This window comes from Cetorhinus maximus, chromosome 23, assembly GCF_964194155.1.
Source record: "Cetorhinus maximus chromosome 23, sCetMax3.hap1.1, whole genome shotgun sequence".
Classification (NCBI taxonomy): domain Eukaryota; kingdom Metazoa; phylum Chordata; class Chondrichthyes; order Lamniformes; family Cetorhinidae; genus Cetorhinus; species Cetorhinus maximus.
This window is the reverse complement of record NC_135901.1, coordinates 23,482,492-23,509,894: the sequence shown is the minus strand read 5'-3', so window position 1 is coordinate 23,509,894 and position 27,403 is coordinate 23,482,492. Positions and strand designations below refer to the sequence as shown.

General features: G+C 41.1%; 1 non-coding gene and 1 pseudogene across 2 annotated transcripts; one reads left to right on the top strand and one right to left on the bottom strand.

The window, feature by feature from the left end:
• Positions 1 to 269: 269 nt before the first annotated feature.
• Positions 270 to 342, top strand: trnav-cac (transfer RNA valine (anticodon CAC)). Its single transcript has one exon. It is a non-coding gene; the product is annotated as a tRNA-Val (tRNA).
• Positions 343 to 17,749: 17,407 nt separating this feature from the next.
• On the bottom strand, positions 17,750 to 18,996 carry LOC144697894 (Ig heavy chain C region pseudogene; annotated as a pseudogene). Its single transcript, XR_013580433.1, has 3 exons — positions 18,942 to 18,996; positions 18,420 to 18,728; positions 17,750 to 18,057 (listed from the first exon to the last, which is right to left on the bottom strand). The product of XR_013580433.1 is annotated as an Ig heavy chain C region pseudogene (transcript).
• Positions 18,997 to 27,403: the final 8,407 nt, after the last annotated feature.

Sequence of the window (27,403 nt, the reverse complement as noted above, 5' to 3'; positions counted from 1 at the left end):
AAATAACAGGTTTGCTAAAAGAGAAAGGAAACTGCAATTAATTCGTTTGCACTTTTAAAAAGCTGGCAGAGACAGGATGATGGAAGGGCCATGGTATGGATACATGGTGTTATGCCATTTTATGGTGACATTTGTTTTATGAATCTGTCTGCAGCATTCAAAATTATAGTAGCTGAATTCCATTTCTCCCAAACAAAAGCCAGAGAGCTGCTGTGTGACAGCACAGTTTAACATTCCGGATAGGCTTACTACCATCATGGCTGGCCAATGTTTCTGTAGTGTAGTGGTTATCACGTTCGCTTCACACGCGAAAGGTCCCCGGTTCGAAACCGGGCAGAAACATTATCCAAGCTCTCTAATTTTGAGAGGAAAATTTGCGTGTGTCAGGTTTGTTGTTGAACGTTACCTGAATCTCGCATGGTGCTTTTGCTCTTACCTGGGCCTTAAAATGAATGCAGTGAAATGAGAAACGGTAAAATTTCATGGCACATTGATTACAAATAGGTGTTCGTCTTTTGACTCTGCACGCAGTTTAGCAGTTCGTCCGGTGACCAACAGGATTTAGTGGGCTTTAATGCACATTTACAACTTTACTCAACATCACTAAGATGTCTCATAGTAAAGACAGGCGCAAACGATGCTGTAATTGAACCAGAGGAAATGACAGAGCTGGTACAGAATCACTCCTTTAAATAATCGGTCTTTAGAATAGAGTATCAGGAAAAACGACCCAGGGAGTCCTGGAAACCGAGGCGCAGTGCAGACCTGCTGTCTTCCCTCCTGTCTTCTACATGGGCGCGATTTAGGCGCCAGAAGGCTTCTCACCTGGAACAAAATATAATGAACGCATCATTCTCAAAACTGCACCCAGTAAAATTCTTGAAAGTTTTTTTTCAAGCTAACTGTGCTCAATTTCAAATGAGCACCATGTGGTTTGCATTACCTGTTGAATGGCATTCTTTCATCTATCAGTCATGTTTGACATTCGAGGTTGGTGTATATTTCAGAGAGTCTCAATTCAAATGAAGGCATCAGTAACAGATACAATATTAATATTAAATATAGAATAACGGAACAAATACTGAGTAAAGTTTGTTTAATGTCGTCTTCCAAGGATAAGAAGGATGTTCCTAATGATTGAGCAGAAAGCATTCCACCCGGAGACATTTGCTGGACGGACACGTCTACGTTTTGTAATTCTAAACAAGCTGAGGCACCAGGGTGAAACTAACAGTTGTCTCCCTGCAACAAGTGACATGGACCCTCAGTCCAACCATTGGAAACCTCCAAACATCCTGGTAGCTCAGCACTGCCCTGTTTGTTACACAAATATTTACCCTCTGTAAGATTCCGGTCCAGGAACAAAATTATTTCAAACCAATGAAGTAAACGAACAATTGAAGCACGCGATCTTGGCAGGGCCCTGTTAAACTCCTTAACAAACATTATCCTCTGTAACAAAAACAGAATTACCTGGAAAAACTCAGCAGGTCTGGCAGCATCGGTGGAGAAGAAATCAGTTAACGTTTCGAGCCTTCACGGCCCTTCGACAGAACTGAAGCATAGTTAGGAGAGGGGTGAAATATAAGCTGGTCTAACCCCCACCTTAGACCAGCTTATATTTCACCCCTCTCCTAACTATGCTTCAGTTCTGTCGAAGGGCCGTGAAGGCTCGAAACGTTAACTGATTTCTTCTCCACCGATGCTGCCAGACCTGCTGAGTTTTTCCAGGTAATTCTGTTTTTGTTTTGGATTTCCAGCATCCGCAGTAGCTTTTAGCTTTTTGTTATTATCCTCTGTAATATCGCACCCTTGATTGAAGGGCTGTGGAGCAAAAGTAATACGATTCTAAAAATAGTAAGGTTGAAAATATAACACTTTCATAAATTCGATATGAGATCAATTGCATAATTACATCATGTTCATCTGGTATAGTATATTCGGGACCCAAGTCAAATCGTCATGTGAACCTTGTAAATTAAGGCAAACTAGGTATGGATTTTGCAGAAACGGCATTTTCAAAAGGGAATTGAGCAATTTAATGAAAGGGAGAAAAATAACAGGTTTATTAAGAGGGAGAAGCAAATTGTGATTAATTAGTTTTCTCGTTTAACAAGGGGCCTGAGATCGGATGATGAAAGGGCCTCTTTTGCCATTGTATGGATACATGGTGCACGGCCATTTTATGATTACATTGTTATATCAGTCTCGCTGCAGCGTTCCTGAGAATAGCAGCTGTATTTGTGTTCCGTTTCTCCGCAACAGAGACCCAGATTGCTGCTGCGTTACAGCGCAGTTTAGCATTCCAAAAAGGCTCGGCAAAGCCATGGCATTTTCTGTAGTGTAGTTGTTGTCACATTCCCCTAGTATGGGAAAGGTCTCCGGTTCGAAACCGGGCAGAAATATTATGAAAACCTCTTCATTAGATAGTGAGGATAATTTGCATCATTGAAGCTGACCTGAATCTCCGATGTTGCATTTGCTCTCACCGAAGTCATAAAATGAATGCAGCAAAATCAGCACGTGCTGAGATTTCATGACACACTTGAGTGGAAATAGATGTTCGTATATCACCGCGCTCACACATTTGCAGTTCGTTCAGTCAACAACAGAAATTAATGTATCTTTCGATGCAGCTTAACACAGTTACTCACCCTGTCAAAGATGTCTCGTTGTAATGTGTGCTCACAAAGAGGGGCCAGATCTAATTAATGCATCATTCTCAAGCCTGTTCCTTGTAAAATTCTTTGATTTTGTTGAAATGCTGACTGTTGTGCTAAATCTCAAATCAGACCCATATCAAGTGCATTACCTGGTGTCTGGCATTCTTTTGTTTGCCAGTCAAGTTTGCAATTCGATGTTGTTGCATATTTCAGAGAGTCTCAAGTCAACCGAAGGCACCAATATCAAATATATTAATACTGAATGTTGAATAACGTTTAAAATTGCTGAGAAAGGTTTGTTGAATTACATCTGCTGAGGAGGAGAAGGGTGTTCCTAATGATTGAGCAGAAAGCATTGCTGCCCGAGACGTTTGCTGGACCGAGCCTTCTGCATTTTGAAATTCAAAACAAACTGAGGCACCAAGTGGAAACCAAAAGTTGTCTTCCTGTAACAAGTGACATGACCTCTCAGCCTAACCATTGGAATCCTCCAAACATTCTGGTAGATCAACACTGTCCCTTTTCCTAAACGAATATGTATTCTGTAAGATTATATTCCCAGAACAAATGTATTTTAAACCAAATGAACGAAACAAACTATGTCAGCATTTGTTCTTGGCAGGGCTCTGTTGAATTGTGACAATCATTTCCCTCTGTGATATAACACCTTCGATTAGTGGGTTGTGGAGCAAATATAATTAGAATATATAAATCAACTCAGAAATAATGAGATGTTTGATCAGAAAAATAAGCACTTTTGTAAATTCGATAGGAAATCAATAGAAAAGTAAATAATGTTCCTATGCAGAGCTATGCAAGGAACACAAGTCTAAATCTTCATGGTATTGGGCGAGGGAAACAATGTTAACTAGGCATGGAATCTGCAGAAACTTCTTTTTCAAAAGGGAATTTTGCATTTAACTGATATTCAGAATAATAACAGGTTTACTAAAAGAGGGAAGGAACCTGAGAATAATTCGTTTGCTCCTTTAAAGAGCTGACAGAGATAGGATTATGGAAGGGCTCCTTATGCCATTGGTGCTTTGACTTTTTATGTTATATGAGTCTGCCTGCAGCATTCCTGATAATACCAGCTGAATTCCATTTCCCCGAAACAGAGACCCAGAGTGCTGCTGCATGACAGCATGGCTTAACGTTCCGGATAGGCCCTGGTCAATTGGACAGCTCACCCTTCATTCTCCCCTGATTCCGGTTCCCAAAGAGTTTGTAAATATTCACAGAACTGGAAACTGGGTTTCTGTTTTGGTCCCTCCTCCATTTTTCCACCTGCGAACCAACATTTTCCAAAATCTCGTCACAATGTTCCACTCTCGAGGATCACCAGAGGACTGGGGTTGATGATAAGTAAATAAAGACTGGTTTGCATTTGTATAGCACCTTCCCCGACCAGCGGACGTCTCAAATCGCTTTCCAGTCAATGAAGGACATTGTGAAGTATCGTCATTGCTGTAATGTAGGAAACACTGCAGCCAATCACCGCTCAGCAAACTCCCACAAGCAACAACGTCATAATGAGCGGAGAATGTGTCTTTGTGACGTTGATTGAGGGATAAACATTGACCAGGAAGCGGGGAGAACTCCCCTGCTCTTCTTTCAAATAGGCTCATGGCATCTTTTACATTCTGGCGCCTAAATCCCGTTCATGTCTCTTCTTTCCCTACTGAATAAGAAAGGAGGGGTTTCACCCGACCTGCACTGAGCCTCGGTTTCCTCGTCACGCTGGTAGTTTTTCCTTTTCCTCTGCTGAAGACCGATACAAAGTGATGATGTAGCGTGTCTGCCATTTCCTCGGTTTCAATTACAGTATCACTTGCGTCTGTCTTTAGGAGCACACATTACTATTATTCACCTTTGAGACGACGAGTAAGCATGTTAACCTGCGTAAATAAACATATTCATTTATTTTACTAACTGAATGAACTGTTGATATGTCTGTCGAGTTATAGTTGAAAGCGATTGACAAACTTTACTGCATCGGGTGTGATGAAATGTCGCCTTAATTTTATTTTGTGGGATGTTGTTTAGTATTTCGAGAAGAGCAATTGCCACGTGGCCGTAAGGGTAAGCTATTTAATACGCAAGTGCACTTAAACGAGGAGATTTCGGTAATGTTTGTACCGGGTTTCGAACCGGGAAACTATTTGCGTGTTAGGCCATTACACGAGAGAAACACTGCGCTGCGGAACCCTCAACGGGTTTGGCTGAAACGGTAACCTGTGCGGCCATGCAGCAGCACTTTGGGTTTTTGTTGTGAAGAAATGGAATTCAGCTGCTACAATTAGGAATGCTGGAAAGTGACTGATTTAACAATGTCATCATAAAATGGTACAGCACATTAGGAGGCAATTCGGCCCATCGTGTCTATGTCAGCTTTTTGCAAAGAGCTTTCCAATCAGCCCTAATATCCTTCTCTTTTTCAATATTCCTCATTTTTCTCATTTTCAAGTCATTGTCCAATTCCCTTTTGAAAAACCTGAGTGAAGAAAAACAATATTGAAAGAGGTGCAGGAGTTTCTGCAGTGCCCATGCGCACTGTGTGATCATGAACAAAGTTTCCCTGACCCAATGACGTGAAGAGTTGAACTTTAGATTCTGATATAGTTTTTGAACCAAAAATATATATTTATGGGGCTGATTTCACACCGAACTTCGAAAAGAAGTTTAATCAGATCAGGCGTATCCTCATTTTTCTCAGTCGTTCTATACAATCTAATTCACCTCGCTGTGCAACCTGTTACAGAGGCTGTTATGGAAAAGAGGGAAAGGTTTGCTGCAGCTAGACAAAGCTCTGGTTAGATCACACCAGGAAGACTGTGGATAGTTCTGGGAACGGCACTTTATAAAAGATTAATATTTGCCTTGAAAGTTTCAGAGGAGCTGCATTGATTCTGTTGGTGGGTTTGGAAATTGAAAGTTGTACATCCGCAGCCTGTGGCACTATTTCCCCTCACTGTTCACGTCATGTTCATGTCCAACAAACTGGATGCTGTTATTGGCTGAAAAAGTCTTCGATGTATTAACATTATTCGGCGCTCCCTCTCCTACCGCCCGGGGTTGGCCTTCATTAGGGATAGTTGTTTTCTTGTTGTTGTGCGAACAGTCACAACGAACTGATCCTGGAGTCTGAAACAAAAACAGAAAATGCTGGAAAAACTCAGCAGACCCGGCAACACCTGTGGAGAGAGAAACAGAGTTAACATTTTGAGTCCGTATGACCCTTCTTCAGGCGGACTTTTCACACGGACTCGAAATGTTATCTCTGTTTCTCTCTCCACAGATGCTGCCAGATCTGCTGAGCTTTTCCAGCATTTACTGTTTTTGTTTCAGATTTGCAGCATCCGCAGTATTTTGCTTTTATTTTTATCCTGGAGTCTCTTTCCCGTGGGATCTAAAAAAACCCGTCATTTCTCTTCTTTCATTCTCAGTCTTCCATTTCCAGTTTGAGTCGGTTGCCCTTTCGGGCTCTTCAACAAATCCACTTGGGCGGACAAGTGGCATCTGAAATTTAATGTAAGGAAGTGTGAAGTGATTCATTTTGGTCGGAGATGAGAGGCAACAGGAAATAAAGCTCCCATATTTATGTTACACAGCGAGTGGTTAAGATCCGGAATGTATCAATGCGACTCAGTTCCACAAGCAGGTGAACGAATTTTTACCATCCCAAACTACGTTCACATTAGTTTTGTAGCTTCATATTAAAATGGTTCAGAGAGAAAAAGGAGGTTGGAAAGATTCCTTTTGTATCTTTTGGAACTGAAAATATCTGAGATGGAGAATACGAGTTAAAAAATGTGACGTGAAAGTGGAAGAATTTGATGTCTATCAGTTGCTTTTAGTGATGAATCTGCCGTGCGCTGCCTTGTCAGTTTCACAGGAGCCGCAGTGATTAGGTTGGTGGGTTTTGGAAATTGAAATTTACATTTCAACAGCTTTGGTACTATTTCACCACACTGTCGATTTCATGTTCCAGACAATAGCAAATGGTCCAGAATGAAGAAAATGGCAAAAGCCGCGTGGATATCCCAAAATGCAAATACAGTAGGCAGCTTCCTTGATAGTCCAGTGGTTAGGATTCGGCGCTTTCGCCGCTGCGGCCTGTGTTTGCATCCCGGTCAGAAGCTAGTCGTTTAATCATCTTGTGAAAACGACTTTATTAAGTTACTGATTGAAAACAGAAAATGCGTTACAGCCCTGCCCGAATCAGTGGAGTTGGAACTGGAGCTCCGCATCAGAAATGAAAATGTCACATGTGCAACAGGTGGAGAACAAATGTAGATGTCGGGCTGGAAAGTAAAAGAATGAAAGAGAAAGGCTGTGATCGGTTGCAAAGCGCTGGCTACAACGATTTTGGTACAATGCACAATATGGATGAGAATGGGGCTGCTTTTACTGCAGCACTGTGTTTCGTTCAGAGAATGACACCTGATAAAGGATCAGTATTGATCTTGGAAACAGGGCAGCGCTGATCCACCAAGATGTGAGTTTTGGAATGCGAGTGGACATTCTTCCCTCTGTAAACTTGAGGTCCTTCAAAACTCTGCTGCCCGTGTCTGAACTCGCAGCAAGTCCCATTCCCCTATCACCCCTGTGCTTCCTAACCTACATTGGCTCCTGGTCAAGTACCATCTTCAGCTTAAAATTCTGCTTGTTTTCAAATCCCTCTATGTCCTCTTTCGCTTTAGTCTCCCAGAACCTTCTGAGATGTCCACGCTCCTTGAGTTGTGGCAGATCAACGCCAAACGCGGAAGAGCTTATTTTCTACAATTTACCCCGGTTGAAATCGGGAACAATGAGGAAACATAGTCGGCAGGATTCGAGCCTACGTGGGAAGATCCCAATGGATTTCGAATCCATCGGCTTAACCACTCGGCCATGACTACGCTGGCCTCATTCATATAAAACAATAGGTGGCTGCTGCAGAGCAGGAGGACATTCGCCCCGTCGTGTTCGTGCCAGCTCTCTGGAAAAGCAAATCAACTGGTTCCACACAGGCTCCTTTTCCCCCACAGAAATTCATATTTGTATTGTCTCTCCTTGTTCTTCCCATCAAAATGAAACACCGCACACTCCACCTGAAGCTTCCCCGTCTAAAGATTTCGTGACACGGCGCAAATACCAGCCCATTGAAACAATGGGATTCGAGCCCACGTCCCCACAGAAAGGGTAGCTTTAACACAGCATTTTAGACCACTCGGCCACGATAACACAATGGACGCCTTTTCCCTTACCCGGTATTTCCATTGAAATATAGACAGTAAGGAGAAGGGATGGAAGCGGTCTTCAGGCACCTCGAACCTGCTCCGTCACTTGTTCAGATCATGGCGGATCCCCAGCCTCAACACCAATTTTCTACCCCATCCCGATATCCCTTTATTTCCGTAGAATCCAAAAATCTATCCATCTTAACCTTCAATGTACTCATCGACTAAGGATCTGTTGATGTCTGGGCTACAGTACTCCAAAGATTCACAACCCTTTGAGTGAAGAAATGTCTCCTCATCTCAGTCCTAAATGGCTGACACATTATCCGCAGAAGGTGAGCACAGTTCTTGGCGCTCCAGCCAGGGGGAAAACAGACTCTCACCATTAACACTGTCAAACTGTCTCAGAATTTCACACTTTGCAAAGAGGAAAAGGAGACCTAGAGAGAGACAGAGAAACTGATGGCGAACGCAGATATACGGAGACAAAGAGAGACAGATAGGGACAGAGAGTTGGTTAGACACAGAAAGGAACAGATACACTTCACCATTCCATATGATTGATAACTTAGATTGAAAGATGGAAAAGAAGGAGAGAATAAAAGACTTACGTTTAAGCAGGGCCTTTCACGAAATCAGGACAACAGAAAGTGCTGCAGAGCCAATGGAGTGCATTTGAAGTGTAGTCAGTGTTGTAATTTAATGACACAGAGAGACAGTTCGACAAAAATGCTGATCCAGCAAATGACAAAATGTGATCTTAAGAACTACACCTCAATGTAAACATTTCATTCTGTGTTTCTAAACTTTTCATTATTTGTTTGATCAGATTCAGCATGTAGAATCCTTGACAAAACAGGGACAAAACATTCCATTTCTATAAGGCCAGCGTTCAGCCTTCCCTTTTCTAGAGTAAAGACATTCAGACTGTTCAGCCTTTCCAGATGATTATAACATTTGTGATTGAACTTCAATTTTCCTGTTCCTTCTGAGGTATCACCGCAGTAGAAACAGTTCCTAAGGTCTGAGGGATTTCAGTTTGGACTATTTGTATTTACAAATTCATTCTCTCGGTGTGTCCATTGCCTTAACTCCTCGACCACAAGGACTCGGTTTCTGTCTGTTTTAATGTTGCTCAGTGTGAGTGTCAGGCATCCCCCACTTTGTAACATAGGGGCACTTAGACGCTGAGCAACTCCATTCAAAAACAAGTAGAGCCGGAATTCCCCTCTTGCATGTTTTAAAGCTGCTCTTTTTTGTTTGTACGATTTTAATATGAAGCTACCCAACTAATATAAATAAAGTTTTGATTAGTATAAGTGGGGAACTGAAGCGCATTGACATACGCAGATGAACACACACAGATATATAAGACCGAGAGTGACAGAGACCCAGGGACAGGCAAACACTCAGAAAACAAAGATATCACCAAATTGGCTCAGTTTCGTTTTCACAAATCCAACAGCAAATTCCGTGAATGCTTGTAGATGAATGGAAATAGGAAAAATCCAAAATGTTTGGCTCTGTTTTTTATTCTATTGAACAGATAATTAATCCTGTATCTGTAGACACCTAGTTAAAATCAGGAATGCGGAGAAGTGTAGTCGGCAGAATGGGACCCTGGGTGGGGAGAATCCATCACCTTAACCACTCCGCTTTCGCCTGCAGACACTGTGTGCTCACCAAGAGGTGTCATATAAAATCACAGAATGTTTACAGAAGAGAAGGAGGTCATTCGGCCCGTCATGTTCCTGTTGGCTCTCTGGAAGAGCAACTCAACTCGTCTCACTGTGCCGGCCTTTTCCCAGTCGCCCTGTAATTTATATTGACATTTCCTCTCCTTGGAATTCCGACCAATCGGAAACACCGCTCACTTTCTTGCTATAAATTTTCACAGCTTCTCCTCCGCCGAAGCGATTTGCACGAAGTCCGCAAAACATCTCGTATGGCGACTGGAACTTATGCCCAGCACCTTAGGCCACTCGGCCACACTACCACGATGCTTGCAGCCCGTCATCGTCTTGACCAGTATCGGCAGTGAATGAGAACTTAAGAAATCCGAACAGGAGCCTGCCAAAAGGCTCCTCGAGCCTGCTCAGCTACTTCATAAGATCATGGCGGATCCTGGGCCTCAACACCAATTTCCCGGCCGATCCCTATAGCCCTTGATTCCTTTGCTGTACCTCGTCTTTGTGGCATAAACGGTGAGTGCGTTCCGACATTAACAGAAAAGTTGGTGGTTTGACATCACTCAACAACGGCCAAAGTCTCTTCCTCACCCCCCTCCTTTTCTACTCTCATTGCCGACACAGTTCCAGGTTGTGCGCTTTGATCTGATGGAAATGTTCCCAAAATGTTGTCAGCCCTGCTGTTATCCAGTAAGTTCCCACACAAACAGTCATATAAATATTAATTTCAAATAAAACGAGAATAAAAATAATTCAACTGCGTAGTATTTGTACATCAAATTCCTGAGAAATATGCGATTCAAAGCAGCGAATAGAAATTCATTCTCTGAATGTATTAATAGAACTGGAGCACACCATTGCATAGTGTGAAGCTCCATTTAATTTGTGGATATTATTCAACTGGTATTAAGAAAAAGCAGTAATGAAGACGTTACATCATTTGAATGGTATTTTACCTGAATTAAAGAGTTCAGTCTTCTGATATAAAAAAGTTCGCTAAAATATCCAAGTTGTCATAATCCCCGACTATATCAGTCCACACATACACAAACACATCCACACACACAAACACACACAAAACTCAAAAACAAACAAACACAGACAGGCCAACACACACACAAACACACACATAGAAACACACACACACACAGACACACATGCACACACACAGACTACCCACAAACACAAAGGCACAGGTACACAGACAATACGCACAAGCAAACACACACACAAAGGCACAGGCAGGCACACACACATACACACACACACACACACAAACACAAAGGCACAGACACACAAGCACAGACAGACATACACATAGGAACAGACAGGCGCACACACAGACACACAGACAGACACACTGATACACACACAGCCGGACACACAGGAACAGACGCGCAGACAGGCAGACGCACACAATCAATTGATTCAAAATACCGATTAACCATCCATAACAATATAGTAATCGTCATTGGTTGTAACCAATTTTGATTGATGCCATCATTTGATGATTAGGGAGATGGCAAGGCTTCATTCTCATGAAATCAACAAGCAAACATTACCAATTGTGGACTAATTAAAGTGAAATCCATCTATTTTATGCAACTGGACATGTATTGCATTTCTGAGTTGGGAATGTAAGAAAACTGAGTCAAATAATCTCGGAATAAATATAACACAAACTGTACAAAAGGGCAACAGTTACAATAACAATGAAATCAACACAATAAAAACATATTAATCTGCCATAATGACAACCCAACAATATTCACCAATATTTTCATTTAGAGTCGATATTTCACAGACAGAATTCCACCTGGCGTCTCTCAAGGACTCCATCATTGACCAAGCTTACAGAGCAGACAGTTCAGCAGTGTCGTGAAACTGACAGATCTTTTCATTATGTTATTGTGGTGTATTGTAAAGTAGGTTTATGGGTGTGCGTATAAATGGTTCTGTCTGTGTGATTTAATTGAATTAGAGTCAGATAGACTGCAAGCTTGAAATTATCAAAAGAAATTAGGGGAAAAAGGTATTTTAAATGCTATTGAGTAAACGTGGATGAGGTCTTAGCATGTACAGTATGAAGGAAATTTGCATTTTTAGAAAAGTGAAGGAAGATAAGCAAGGCCAAGCAGTGTATTTATTTTCCCAAAGGTGCTGGCCATATTTGCAACATGAAACATTTTTATATCATGGGAAAAGTAAATTTCGAAAGGCATATAGAACGATGGAAGACAGAGGAATATACATGAAGAAGAATGGAAGGCTATGTTGGTGGGCCATGTAAAACCTAAGAGGTCTGTGTAAAACAACGCTGGGGAAGTCTCCAGCCACTTTAGCAGACGCCTGCTGTGTCCAGCAACCAAAGGTGGAGGATTGCCTTTGGAATTCCACTGTCGAGTAGGTGCTGCGGTAAACTTGCTTGCTTGCCATTTTAACACTCCACCCTGTTCTCTTGCCCACATGTCTGTCCTTGGCTTGCTGCATTGTTCCAGTGAAGCCCAACGCAAACTGGAGGAACAGCACCTCATCTTCCGACTAGGCACTTTACAGCCTTCTGGGCTGAATATTGAATTCAACAACTTTAGATCTTAAACCCCCCTCCCCCCATCCCCACCCCGTTTCTTTTCCCCCCCCACCCGCCTTTTTTTTCAATAATTTATATAGATTCTTCTTTCCCCACCTATTTCCATTATTTTTAAATCTAAAACTAAAACCTTTAGTCTTTCCACCCCACCCCCACTAGAGCTGTACTTTGAATATCCTGTCTTGCATTCTTAATTAGCACTTTTCTCAGACAAAGACCACCACCTTCAACACCTCTTTGACCCTTTTGTCTCTGACATCTTTTGATTATCTGCTCACACCACACCCTCAATGTGTCTCTTCCCCCCCACCCACCTTAAACCAATTTATATTTCTCCCTTGTTGAAACTATGCTTCAGTTCTGCTGAAGGGCCATGAGGGCTCGAAACATTGACTGATTTCTTCTCCGCCGATGCTGCCAGACTTGCTGAGTTTTTCCAGGTAATTCTGTTTTTATTTTGTTTTGGATTTCCAGCATCCGCATTAGCTTTTAGCTTTTTGTTTTTATTATTATGATGAATGTGGAAGCGGTTGTCGAGATGTTGCCGTTATCATCGTCAGAGCCTTCAATCCAGATGCCATCTGTGGAATCTACGTGGGTATAGCGCCCGAAATAAATTAGATTGTTTATTAATATTGAATTCAACAACTTTAGATCTTGAACTCCCTCCTCCACTCCCACCCCCTTTCCGTTTCTTCCCCCTCCCTTTTGTTTTTTCCAATAATTTATATAGATTTTTCTTTTCCCACCTATTTCCATTATTTTTAAATTTATACCTTTTATGCTCTGTTAGTCTTATTTCACCCCAGCCCCCACTAGAGCTGTACCTTGTGTGTCCTGCCATCCATTCTTAATTAGCACATTCGTTTAGATAATATCACCACCTTCAACACCTCTTTGTTCTTTTGTCTGTGACATCTTTTGATTATGTGCTCCTATCTCTGCTTGTTTCTCCCTACAACCACCCTCCCCAACTTCTCTCCCCCCCCGCCGCCACCTTAAACCAGCTTATATTTCACCCCTCTCCTAATATTACTCAGTTCTGCTGAAGGGTCATGAGGACTCGAAATGTCAATTTTATTCTTCTCCGCCGATGCTGCCAGACCTGCTGAGTTTTTCCTGGTAATTCTGTTTTTGTTCAGGATTTCTTACTGTCGTTTTGTATTCACTTTTCCTTCTTAAGCTATTAATATAATCTCTAATTTAGTTTTTAATGTATGTCTACTGTTAAGTTCGTGACATTCAGCAACCTATCTCTGTAACTATTTCCACAGCTGTCCTTCCTTGACCTTCCTCATGTAGCCCATGTCGGAAGGTATGGGAAATTTTCTTTAGTGTCAGTTCATTTTCGAACAATTTTGTACGATCTATTATTAGAGAATATTACGGTGGATTTCAAGAGAGGTTCATGAGCTACTTATTTGGAAACTGTGAATGTTACAGTTTAAAAGCTCGGTTGTGAGTTCCCATCTTGTTTATTTATTTGTTATGGAAATGTTTGGCACGTCTGTAACTTAAATTACTTTCTCAGTAAGAACATTGCTTCAGTGTGTTTGTCGGATCATCATGCGATTGGGACAACTGTCGGTGGATATGACCTTTAAAAAGTGCGTTTGAACAATGTTTTCATCAATAGACTGGCGTTTCCGTTGTGCCTTAGAGTTTGTGTCTGTGTGGATGAATGATCTCGTGTGTTACATTACTCTTTGTTTGTATTTTTCCTTATGTGTGTATGACTGTTAATGTGTGTGTTCATGCGCCAATCAGTGTTGATTTGTGTAGTTGTGTGTCTGAGTCTGTGTGTATACTTTGTGTTTCTATCAATGTATATAATGAGTGTGTTATTGTGTGTGTTGATGTGTTGAAGTCTATATTTATTTATGAATATCTGTGTTAGTGCGTATTTACGTGTTCATGACTGCTAATATGTGTGTTCATATGTCTATTTATATTCCACGTGTGAGTCAGTATCTTAACGTTTGTGTCTCCATGAGTTTCTGTGTGTGTGTGTATGTTTGTGTGTGTGTGTGTGAAAATGTGCATTTATGTGTTGGTTGATTTTTGTAACTGTGTATTGATGTGCTTCTATGCCTCCATGTGTTCCCGTGTGTATGAGTATGTTAATATTTGTGTCGTCATGTCTGTTCATCTATGTGCTTGTGTGCCAGTGTGTAGTCTGTTAATGTGCGTGTATGTGTGTCAGCCTATGTGTGTTAATGTGTGTCTTTACATCTAAGTTTCTGTCATCATGAACGTGTGCTTATGCATATGTTAATGGTTACAGTTGTGCTTTGTGTACTCCTGTGAGTCTGATTGCCTGATTTTATATGTTTGCCTTTGTGACTGTTTATTTACGTGTGTGCTTGTGTACATTTGTCTGCATGCTTACGTGTGCGTGCACTTGTGTGGATATGTGTACTTGTCTGTGTGTCTGTGTGTGTGTGTGTGTGTGTGTCTGTGTGTATGTGTGTATTTCTCTGTGTGCGTATTTGGATGTGTCTGTGTGTGCATTTTTGCCTATGTGTGTGTGTTTTTGTATGTGTATGTGTCGATATATTTGTGCATTTGTGTTTGCATTTGTGTGTCTGTGTGTATATGCGTATGTGCGTGTGCATGTGTTTCTGTACGTGTATGTGTTTGTGTATGTGTGTGTGTGTGTACGAATTTGTGTGTTTGTGTACGTGTATGTGTGTGTATCTGAGTAAGTATACTTGCGTGTGTGTGTGTATTTGATTGTGTGTGCATATCTCTATGTGTATGTGCGTGTACATTCGTATGACTGTGTGTGTATTTGTGCGTCTGTGTATTTGTTTGTGTGCGTGTGTGTTTGTATGCCTGTGCATGTGTAAGTGCATTTGTGTGTGTGTCTGTGTGTGTGTCTGCGTCAGGTGAGTGCAGTTTTATCAGTTGTATGTCTTTTTAGCATTACTCCAAGCTCCAGCATGTACCAATAACCCAGTCTGACTTTAACGGTGAGAATTATGGTTAAAATTTTCGATCTTATTTCTATAGATGTGTTTTTTGTGAGATGCTAAGTGATATCAGGTGAACAAATGCAAAAAGCAACTATGCGCGTCATAAAACTCAGTGAGAGAACATTGAAAACCCAGGGAGGATTCAATCACCAGTTTAGATTTGGATTATGTGAAATCAATGTTAGCATAAGGTCAACACGAACAATGGTGAGTTCAAAATCTGTGGCCAGAAAATTGACTTATACTGTTGGCAACTGAGTCCTTATAGCAGAGATCCGATCCCTTCCAGATTCAATGCTGGGGGAGTGGGAATGTAATGATTTAATGGTTTCCCCTCTCTCAGGTCAGCTAAGCAATTTACTTTCGGTTCTCTCTTCTAAAGAGGTGGAGGTAGACTGGGTTAACTAATCACCTTTCCCCCTTTCTTCTTGCTGGAGCATTGGAGCACCCCACCCTTTGCTAGGGAAGTAGAGGGGCAGTGGGTTTACTAATGCCCTTCCCCGTGTCTCTTTTGGGGAAGTGGGGGTACAGTGGGTTAACAATTTCCCTTCCACCTCTTTATGATGGGAGATTGTTGATAGATGTTCCTGTGTGACCCTCACTCCAGTTCCCAGTGGGTGTGGTGCAGCAACTTAAAGCTGATATCATTTTAAAGGGATGGACAATAAGAGAATCAGGAACACCGAGAGCTAAATGTGCTGTGTTTGTTTGTCGGGAATCAGAAATTGTCAGATTTCTCCTCTGCGGGAGGAGAGTTAGTGAAGTTATTTTGCGGAATCCTGTAATGAATGAGCTTTACTCTGTCTCTAACCCAGGGTGTATCTGAGCTGGGAGCACTGGGTGTACGAGACTTGGGTCTGAGACCTTTGAATGTCCGATTTTAAATGAACAAGGATAACATTAGCAAAAGTGGAAAGCAACATTAGTTAAGCGATTGTGTAATTAAATCACGAATGGAGGAAAAGGCCTTTATTATTTTTATTAATGTTCGATATGCAACCAATAGACTCTCACTGGCATGAATTAACAGTGTCCATCGGTACCAGGGAAATGTTCAGAAAACTTGGTTTACCGCTGGATTTATCAACCGTTCTGTTGATGATCTTGAGGGGGATCGCTTCATGCCCCACCACACAGGAGAAAGGAACGCCGCTGGCCCACTCCTCCGCTCCAATGGATAACAGGCTGTACATGAAGAAGGAGCGATTACTGTTCACCATCACCTCGGTATTCTTGTAGTTCCCGGGATTCACCGGCTTGTCATTGACGGTCCACTTGACGAAGATCTCTCAGAGGTAGAAATCTTTCACTAAGCAGCTGAGGGAGACGAATCTCTGAACGGAGACATCTTCTGCCGAGGGCAGGAGGACAGACACAGATGGTTCCCGCAGATTTTTCGCTGCAGAAAACGTGCAATAAATGTCAATAAACTGGACAATCTCAGAACCAGAAAGAAAAACGCTGCTTAGATGTTGGAGAAGTGGGGGTTTGTGTTGAATCTTAAAGGTTTCCATTTTCCACTTTGAGATCTGTCTGGTTTTCCAGCTCGGAGTAGAGTTGGATGTCTAAGAAATTGGGGTAGTCAAAAGCTGCTATTTTCTGCATAATAACGAACCTTTATAGGATTTGCTAAATAGCATGGATTGTCTCTCTGGAAAGAGGATTTCTAAACACTTTGACCTCTAAACATTCTTAGCTCAGGCTGCCATGTTGACATTCCTGAGCTGGTAGGCTGGAGTCTTGTGCACCCACTCATCTGTGCAAATGTTTAGAAAGGACCAGGATGTGAGCATCAGCATGATGTAAACTTAAAATCTGAACTCGAGCAGGGGATGCGGTAACCACCCTGACAGTTTGGGTACATGTCCTGACCACTGGCCAGAAAAGTTTGCATTGGCAATTGACACTGGGTTAGTTACCGGCTCCCAGATAAAGATTATATTAATAAGTGCTCAGACACAGGGCCTAGGTCCTGGTGGGGTCATATGCTGGTGAGGTGCCGTGGTGAGGCCGCAGTGCCAGTCAGCAGCTGCCTTCCTCAAAATAGCCAAGGAGGAGGAGGAAGGTGAGGTCAATGCACGTTGTGCCAAACATTTGTCCGTCGTCTGGGGCCAGTAAAACGCTCTCAACTCTCACCGGTCGTATACTTATTAGGTCTAATGAGTTCCTTTATGAAACCCAAACTGTTGCTTCTTAATAAACTTTAAAACAATCTTAAAATCCCTGAGACTAGCCGGCTGTCCTTTTAGGCATCTCTGGCCCCCGAATCCAAACTCTTACAGATACTGTCCTTTTCTCTGAGAACTTCGGGGGTTGGACGGGAAAATTCCTCAAAGTTTACAGCACAGCAATAGACCATTCAGCCCACCTGGACCGTGCTGGTGTTTAAGCTCCACACCAGGCTTCTCCCTCCTTACTTCATCTAAACCCAATAACACGGTCTTCAGTTCATTGTTCAGTCATCTACTTATCAATTTCCCCCGGAATGTCTACAGGCCCAGAACGTTTAGTTAGTGGAATTACCAATCAGGGCAGACCATGAATACACTGAATAGTAAATATTGACCCTTACACTGGAAAGAGACACAATGACTCGTTTATTGCTTTATTTTCACCGCTTGTGGATGGAACTTTTTAAAGGAATCCGCAGATCCTGATGGCTCACCACGCAGTAGAACTCAGCCCCACTCAGCCAGGCTTGTGTCGAGATGTTTACGTTGCTGACGACGCTGTTGGGATCCTCTCCCGGTTGGACGGCAACCTCTGATTTCAAAGGCTTCGTTTCTTGGGTCCAGGACACGAGGACTCCATAAGGGGCATTAGAAACGATGCAGGTTAAGGTCACGGTCGCCTCCAGTAAGACCTGTTCTATTGGCGGTGGCAGTAGAGTAATTGTGGGATCGCTGCACTGGGAATGATCTGTGAAACAGAAATGAAAATCAGCCAAAGTTCTACCTTTAGAATCAAGACAGCAGTATTCAACCTTCACTCTCTAAAGGAGAATAAATCATCTTTGGCATATCAACCTCTAACTATTATCTTTAATCTTCTTTACACAATGGAAAATCAGTTTGATCTGTGTAAATCGTTCTCATAATATGAGTCGTTCAGCCCCGGAAACATTCTAATGAATCTACGTTGCCCCCGTCCCAAGACAAATATAGTATTCCCCTGCCCTGGAATGCAGTGCAGAACGCCGTTTTCTGAACAGGATGGATTCCCTTCGCAATACATAATCCAGAAGCTGTTGTCAGTTACTGTAATCGGTTTGTATCTCTTACCAGGTCTGTTGATGTTTCGACTTTGGGTGATCCCTTGATGAGTGACCTGACAGGTATAGACCGCGTCGGTGAACCATTCCCGAGCGGAGACTTTCAGCCGACTGGTCGCCGAGAAGTTCCCGTCCATTGCAAAGACGGGAGAGGTGACAATTCCTGAATCCATGGGTTGTCCATTCTTCAGCCACTTCACGGTGATTGACTTTGGATGGAAATCGATGATTGAACAGACGGCGGTTGCAAATTTGTTGGTTATGATTTCTTCCCGGGAACTCACGGTGAGGAGAACAGTTGGAGGGAAGTCAGGAGGACCTTAAAGAAACACAGGTTAGACATTTCTTGGAGAAGAAATTGTTAACAGATACAATGAGTTCCTATATTTTAACAGACTTTTTCCGTTAATAGGCACTAACCTGGATTTTCCAGGGATCAGAACTATGCAGAGTACTATAAATGCGTTATAACCAAGGCCCTATACAGATTAATCACAGCCTTTCTGTTTCTCACAGGTTCCCCAACACTTACATTGCATTCCAATGCTCTTGTCTGAGCCGCTGTGTCGAACCTCACAGTTGATTTTACTGCACTCCCCCTCTGACTCGGTGGTTAACTGGCTGCCAGGGTGTAGGTTCCCTTCTGGTTTCTCACTGACGGGTAAGTCTTAAATCCAGTGGTGATCGGCTGCCCATCTTTCTTCCAGGTCAGGCTGGTGATTTCTGGGGAATAGTCTGTCGCCAAACAACCGTAGGTGACGGAGCCGTCGGTGTTATGTTGCTGACAGGGGGAGACCAGGCTGTAAAGAGTGGGAGAAGACGGTGTTGCTGGGAAAGAATGGCCGATTGAACAAGTTAGACTCTGATTTGTGATTATTAAGTAACCAAATAACTCAAAATTTGACTATAAGTATAAACTTCTCCTAATATATTCCAACTAAAACCTACATCCACGTTTGAACTTCTATTAGTTCCATAATTTGGTAATCCTGACCTGTCCGTTCCCTCTTTATAAATCCACACCTTTTTCTCCACCTCCATCGCTTTACAAAAAAAAAGAACACTTTGATGTAATCTGGATGATGTGCCTTTCATTGGATGAAAATAGAAGAGCACAGGATTTTCCCCATTATTTCAGCCACCATTTATTTCTCAAAAACATTTCTCGTTTGGTGAACAATAAATTCGCTCGTCATTCATATCATTGCAGTTTTGGAAATTGGCCCTATTGAAATTGATTTCTGTCCCCTCCCCCCTCCATTTCCCCAAAAATTGTGACTCAGCTTCAAAAGTACCTTGGTAGTGAGTGCTTATAAAATTGCCATGACACTGTCAATTGAATACAAGATAAAATAATTCCAACATTTTATAATCAAGACCTGTTGTGGCCTTTGAGCTAAAATGGGTTGTGAGGCCTGGCGTGACACGCCTCCATGCAATTTCAATGTAGAAAATGAAAACCTAGAGCCTGAAAGGGGTGTTCTGACCATGAAACTGCTTTATACCAAGTGAAATCCGGAATATTTAACCATTAGCGTTCTTCAGATCTTGACTCCTGTTGAGGAATACTCTCCCCTCCCCAAATATTTTCGCGTTAGATTCTTCCAAATTGCGTCCATTGAGGACCTCTCTACATACGTTCACTACCAACCTTTGGGGAAATACATTTTAACATCTGCACAAGCCAGGCTACTCCACGATATCCGTTTAAGATGCTGCGTTAAAACTGACCTCCCCGACAAAGCCTTACTTTTTTTAGCTCATGGAATGTTGGCGTTGCTGGCCAGCATTTATTGCCCATCCCTAATTGCCCTTGGATCAGATATAGTGGTCATCATCAGACTTTTAATTCCGGATTTTTTTCTTTCATTGAAAACAAATTTCGCCCCAGAGCATTACCCCCCACAGCATTATCCTGGGTTTCCTGTCCAGTGACAATTCCAGTATGCCACCGCCTCTCCTTTATTTGACTCGGTTTCAGATCGTCTCTTATCACGGTCCAATGTATTGGGAAGTATTACTGCATTGAAGTGGCTGTATAAATGAAGGTCATTGTTGTGTTCAGAGGATACAATTGTTTTAATTTCGATGGGTTTAGTTTCCCTAATAACAGAACTCCTACTGTTAGATATACAAGTTAAAACACGTTTAAAACAAATCCCAGCATGTTCATGAACCATAATGCAGAATTATAAAATAATTGAATGTGACAGCAGGGAAGAAAACTATAAGGTCGACCACACCACTAAAGGCCCTCGCCAGCAATCCCATTAACCTTTCAATCCGAATCTTCCTTTTGAAAGTTCTATTTTACCAAACCATTACGGATTCCACTTACAATAATCTTTCTGGTAGGACTTATCAAATCCTAACAACCCGCAGTATAGAAAAATTGATTCATCCTCTTTCCCTTCATTCTTTCCACGTTTATTGTAACACATTGTCCTCTACATACCAACTCACTGATTTGGGGAAATAACTTGCTGAATTCCTGTTAAAAAAAAGCAAAACCTTTCAATTGTACAAGTCACCTTTCGTAGATCTCATCCTAGTCTTCTTTGTTCGAATGACAGTAATAAACGTTTGCAATAACTGATTGATGGCCCTTTTCAAATATAAACTGGACCATTTAGCACACATATTACAGAGGTGCATTTTACACGACTTACTACCTGGAATTGAATATTTGGATTAATTGGCACTGAGTCTAGCCTATCTCTTTCCTTCTCAGTAATTGAGAAACAGTAATGCTCTACGAAAAAAATATGATTTGTGCTCTATTCTGAGTGGTCTCTCTCAGGAGAGTAATTGTCATCTAAATGATATTAGCTTGAAGGGCGAAGAGAAGTATAGAGACCCGGGACGCATATTCACAACAATTTTGAAAGCAGCAGGATAAATTGAAAATATGGTTAAGAAAGCGAATGGACAACCTGGCCTTGTAAATAGGAGCATTGAATAGAAGGAAGCCACGTTAAAGTTTTACAAATCACTTACCAGGCTGGAGTATCTTTTGCAAAATTCTGACCACCGCTTTAGGAAGAATGTTAAGTCCCCGGGGAGAGTACAGGAAAGATTTACCAAGGTTGATGTCAGGAATGAGAGAGTTCAGTTATATAGAGAGATTATACTAGCCGAATTGTTCTGCTTAGAGCCGCGAAAGGTAAAGGGCTACCGGATGGATATATTAAAAATGATGAGATATTATTGATACAGCAGTTGAGGAGAAACATTTTCTGCTGGATATCGAAAGGTCACAGATTTGAACCAATTGACACAATAATTTGGAAGTGCGGAGGTGTTGCAGAAGGAGCTTTTCGATGTGTAGAGGATGTAAATCCGAGAATCATATGATGGCTACAGCACAGCAGAAGGCCATCCAGACTGTTGTGTCTATATCGCTTCGCTGCATCTGAAATGCGCAAGGGAATTGGACATGCCCTCGAGGGGGATCCACTAACAGGATTATGAAGATAAATCTGAGATGTGGGTCCAAATTAGAACTCTTTCGGTGAAGGCAGAATTGCTTCCTTCTGTGCGATAAGATTCTACGATTCTACTCTACTCAGTGGAAAAAGTTCTTTCCGATTTAATGGGATTAAAGGCTTCATAATTTTGCACACCTCTTTCATATACTTATATTGTTTGTAATAATGGACAAGGGTGTCAAAATAAAGGGGCCTGAGGATTTGACGGATCAATTGAATGGTGTCAGAGATTTAAATCTCACAGTAAAACAACTGATTGCAAGCTCAATGCATCACTTTAAGTCTTTGAATTAAATGTAATTCAGTGACTTTATGTCCTGTGTCGTGACCCTGTTGGACAATTGCATCTCATTCAGCTGTGAACTTTTTAAAATTATTGAACAAAATAATAATTTGAAACGTAAGTTTATTATGATGGTTATTTTGGCAAGGGAGTCTCGTCATTGTCCATTTCGGTTGTCTAAATAACTCGCAGCCTCCTATCAGGGCAGAACAAACGCTGCTCTCTGGATTTCACTGTCACTTCCTGATACCGTTGTTCTGAAATTGCGCGCAAACTCAGGTCACTCGCATTCAATGATTTTCTGATGCTCAAAATGTTTAAACACAATTAATTCATTAAAAAAAATTGTCGTTCTTGTTTCAGAAGGATGGTTAAAATCTATTAAATTGCAATATTTCGTCCGAGCAATGGAAGAATTTATTTTCCTATATCTGGCTCGACAGCGTACGCCTAGTTAGTTAAATACTAATTAAGTTTGCTTCAACTGTGCGGGGAGACTTTCAGTTCAGGCAAAGGTCAAATATGGAGTAAAGGCCCCCTCCCGACTCCACTGCCCATAACGCCCCAACGCCATCCGCCACCAACCGCCGCCCCTCCACCCACCACCGGAGTGAGTCAATTCCTATATCCCAAAACATGTCCACCATTTATGAGGCACAATTCGGACAGAGACTGAATAATTTCCACTTACCTGTATGAGTGCAGATCCAACAACACTCAAGAAACTCGATGCTTTCTAGGACAAAGCAGCCAGCAAAATTGGCACCCCATCCACGCCCTTAAATATGTACTTCCACCACCAACAACACACAGAGACAGCAGTGTATACCATTTACAAGATGCACTGCAACAACTCGCCAAGACTCCTTTGACAACACCTTCCCAATCCGCGTCCTCTGGCAGCTAAAAGGAAAATGGTAGCCGGTGTATGAAAATATCACTGCCTGCAGTTCCACACCAGGACACACACCACCTTGACTTGGAACTATATCGCCGTTCCTTCACTGTCGCCCGGGCAAAACCCTCGAACCCCCTTCCTAGCATTACCGACACTAAATGGTCATCAGCGATTCAAGAATGCGCCTAAACAATACCTTCTGAAAGGCAAATAGAAATGGGCAACAAATGCTGACCTTGCCAGCGACCCTAACACCCATGATATAATTTAAAAGAAAACACAGCCTATTTACTCCCTCTATATTACAGAATAGCTAGAGCGTGGATTAAATATAGAGTAAAATTCGTTCTAAAATGCCCAAACTAACAATCCCAAGGCAGATATCGCGTTACAAACTGACCAAAACTCCTTCCCCAGTCTGTGGTTGTTTCTGATTCTCGCAGACTGTTTAGGGATCCCATTTCTGAGGCGCCCAGTCAAACATGAAGTCAAACCTTCACATTTCTCACAGATACAAGTTTTTTGAAGAAATAAATCAAATTGCACTTCCTGAAATGCAGGAGAGGGAACCAGAAGGTTTACAAGCAGTCAGGAAGATTCCTGGTCCCAGCACAGTGACCACGCGCACAGAAACAGAACAGACACAAATGGTGCAACAAGCGAGTTCCCAGCAGATAGATCTGTTCAATCTGTCCATTTCATTCAAGCTGTTTGATTCTAATTCATCAATGGTCAATTTACTACAACGATAAGTCTACACGTTCTTTGAAATTAAATTAATATTCACTTCAAAACTTCCATCGACTTCCACTAACTCTCCCAGTCTATCTGCAATCTTGAAAACAAAGATTTAGTTTGCCTGAAAATGAGCAAATAAATATTACAGATTAAAGGCGATCTGATGTCCGTAAAAGTGACAGGGTAAGCAATACACAAACCAGGAAACATTCACATTGAAAATGATGACGCACAGCTTTGATAAAATTCCACAATTCAATGTAATGAACACAATCATCAAGGCGAAGCACCTTATCGAGCTGAGCACAGTTGAGTAAAGAAATGTATTATTTTCTAAAATCATTTTGGATACAATTAAAAATTCTTTCCGGCCATTGAGGTTTGTACTCACCGTAACGACTCAATTGTAGGAGGTCATTATATTGAATGAATTAGCAATTCTATTATGTTGGAAGTTAATTATCTTATTAGCTGATTTATACTCTATAATATGAAAAATAGTTTTTGATAACTCAAAACATGTTTCTGCTTGATGCTTTGTGAAATAATTGGGGTATAAAGAAATTAACATGACGCTTAGCCTATGTGAAACAATAAACGTCAAATTAATAGATGGAAAAATTTAGACATATATTACTTTTACTTAAATCTGATCACATTTTAATAATTTAAAATGGACAATATTTGCTACTGCCCTCTTTTTTACCAAGAAACTTACAAACATTGTATGTTCCTGAAGCTATTGATATATCATGAACTGTATCTCAGTAAGTATTTCACATGATGAATTTATGAGTAGAATATTTCAAGAAGTTCCAAATTTGTTGGGTCACATCGCACTAACTGTCGATGGGCTGTAACATCAACTGGTTGCTAAAGCAGGACTCAAATTTATATATGGTCTTCAATCGTAGCTTTACATATAATGACAGGAGTAAATATAAAATATTGTCTGCGTTATTAAATACAGACAACACTTGTATTGATCATAAACTGCAAAGGTTTATATATATCGGGCGTTTGTGATCAGTAACGGTGCTGTCTCGATTTAATAACTCAGACGATCTTTTATATTTACTCCTGCTGTTTACACAATTCCCGCAGATTAATTACTAAATACATTATTAATTGATAGAAGGGCCAAAGTTATCACTGTAAAACTTGGGAACAATTCATTCAGGTCATTTGCGACAGTGAAACATAACGGGCAAATGCAGTCGAGATTTTGTTGTTCAATTTAACAATTGATAAGAATTAACCATAAAGCTCAGACATAATCCGTTCTTCACCTATAAATCTATCCTGTGCACTTCCCAATTATTGGAGACAGGATATTGTTATTAAATTCGAAGCTAATGTTAATCTTCTGTATTTAAATTAGTCTGTTTGAAATTCAAGTTTTTACTTGACTATCTCTAGCCATATACAATCTGCACCTTCCTACAATTTAACTAAAATCATTATGAACAATCATTTCACTTCCAGGGACGTGCACCGCTCATAAAACTGTTTAAAATTAGATTAGATATAATTATTTCGCTTTCAAACTACAAATGACGTTGAAGGAATAATATGGTTGCGACTGCACACAAATAAGATAAAACCAGATGCATGTATTGCCAAAATGCAATGTAAAACTTAAATTTAATTGGATGCAAACTTTCATTCATCTGTTTTAACAAGGGGCACACCAATTAATTCAAAACCGCTCGTGAAACTGAACACTAGGGTGGAATCATTAGGTTCTCGTTGAAATAGTTTCAGACATTATCAAAAAACATTTCCAATGTATAAACTTTTCCGGTCATGTTAATTGCGCTCAGTGCACAACAGAATTGTGAAAGGTTACTAATGGTTCGTGGCATTCATGTAAAAGCATCTTTGGTTAATATTAATGGGAGTGTGACGGGGGAGGATGCATTTTAAGAGAGCCAGTGCAGACTCGATGGGCCGAATGGCCTCCATTTTCACTGTAAAGATTCTGTGATCATGTAATATGGAGAGACATTATCACATTGATAATTATTTGCATTACATTAATTTTACTCTTCCATTGGTAAACTTGTTATTTAAGTAGTTTATGATTGTAATTACAAATTGTATCCACAATGAGCGTCGGAAACCATGGCTTAGTTTAATCTACAATGACCACTTAAAATTAAAAAAAAGTGCATCAACATATCTTTAAAGGTATATTTTTCATTTCTAAAGTCTGCCTGTTTTAGGCGCACAATCCAGCTTCAAACAGTTTCAAGCGCGTTTGCATTCAATAAGAAAACGTGTAACCTCTTGATGTCACCGAGTTTAAACAACGCAGAAATGCCAAACAGTTTCACATTCTTGTCTTATTCAAACTGTCCTCAGTAGAAAAGCACCAAAGCACATCACTGAGGGGCTGAAACCCGTTTCATGGCGAAGCAGCTCGATTCTGCAAACACTTCCAACAGAATCAAATGTAATTGCAAGAAAATGTCAGGATAAAATCCAGCCAACCCGCTCGTCACCAAAGGATTTGATTATTAACATAAACAGAAATATGGAATAATAGCAACAGCATTGAGTAGACAGAACACATACAATAAATTAATATTTACATTTTTGGCATATTTTATTGACACTGAGTTGTTGGTTATATCACTACATTACAATAATTGTAATAAAAATTTTAAAGTTATATCAATTTAAATCTGAAAAAAGCTTCAAATTTACTATTATTGCTTTGCTAGATTACATTAACGTAATAATACTGAAAAAAGACATTCTTGTTGAAACTTTTCGTCTTGAACTCATCAGGACAATTCACAAGAAAATAAAAATGTCAAGGGAAACAACATATATATACTGTATGAGAACAGGCTGTTAATTTGTTGGCAAGTGGTCTCTGATTTGTAGAGGCATTGACATGGAGAATGCACCAGTTGATAATGACTGACAGTTAACTGCCAATCACTGTTTGAAATTTAAATCAGACATTGCACAGGGAATGAACCAGCGAATGGCTGTCACTTATTTTGTTTAGCTGAAACGGGGGGGATGTGTGTAAAACAATACAGAGAATACCTGCAAAGAACAGGGCCCTGTGTATTAACATATGCAGCTCCCAGTACATATAAATGCACCACACTGCGAGCCCAATTTGCCTTAAAATTCATTCATGGGATGTGGGCGTCACTGGCCAGGCCAGCATTTATCACCCATCCGTAGTTCAGAGGGCATTTAAAAATCTACAACATTGCTGTGGTCTGGAGTCACACACTGGCCAGAAAACGGCAGATTTCCTTCCCTGAAGGATATTAGTGAACCAGATGGGTTTTTACAACAATCGACAATGACCATTATTTCATGCTCATTATCAGACGTTTTAATTCCATGTTGTTATTGAATTTAAATTCCTTCTCCTGCTGTGGCTCTGGGTCCCCAGAGCAATACCCTGCGTCTCTGGATTACTAGTTCAGCGACAGTACCACTACAACATCGCCTCCCCAATCTTAAATTGGCTGTCAGTATTAATTCAATGAGCATTATTCTTCAGATGTTGTCCAGTCGCGGAATCATATCTAATGTTGAACATGGCGTTTTGAGTTTTG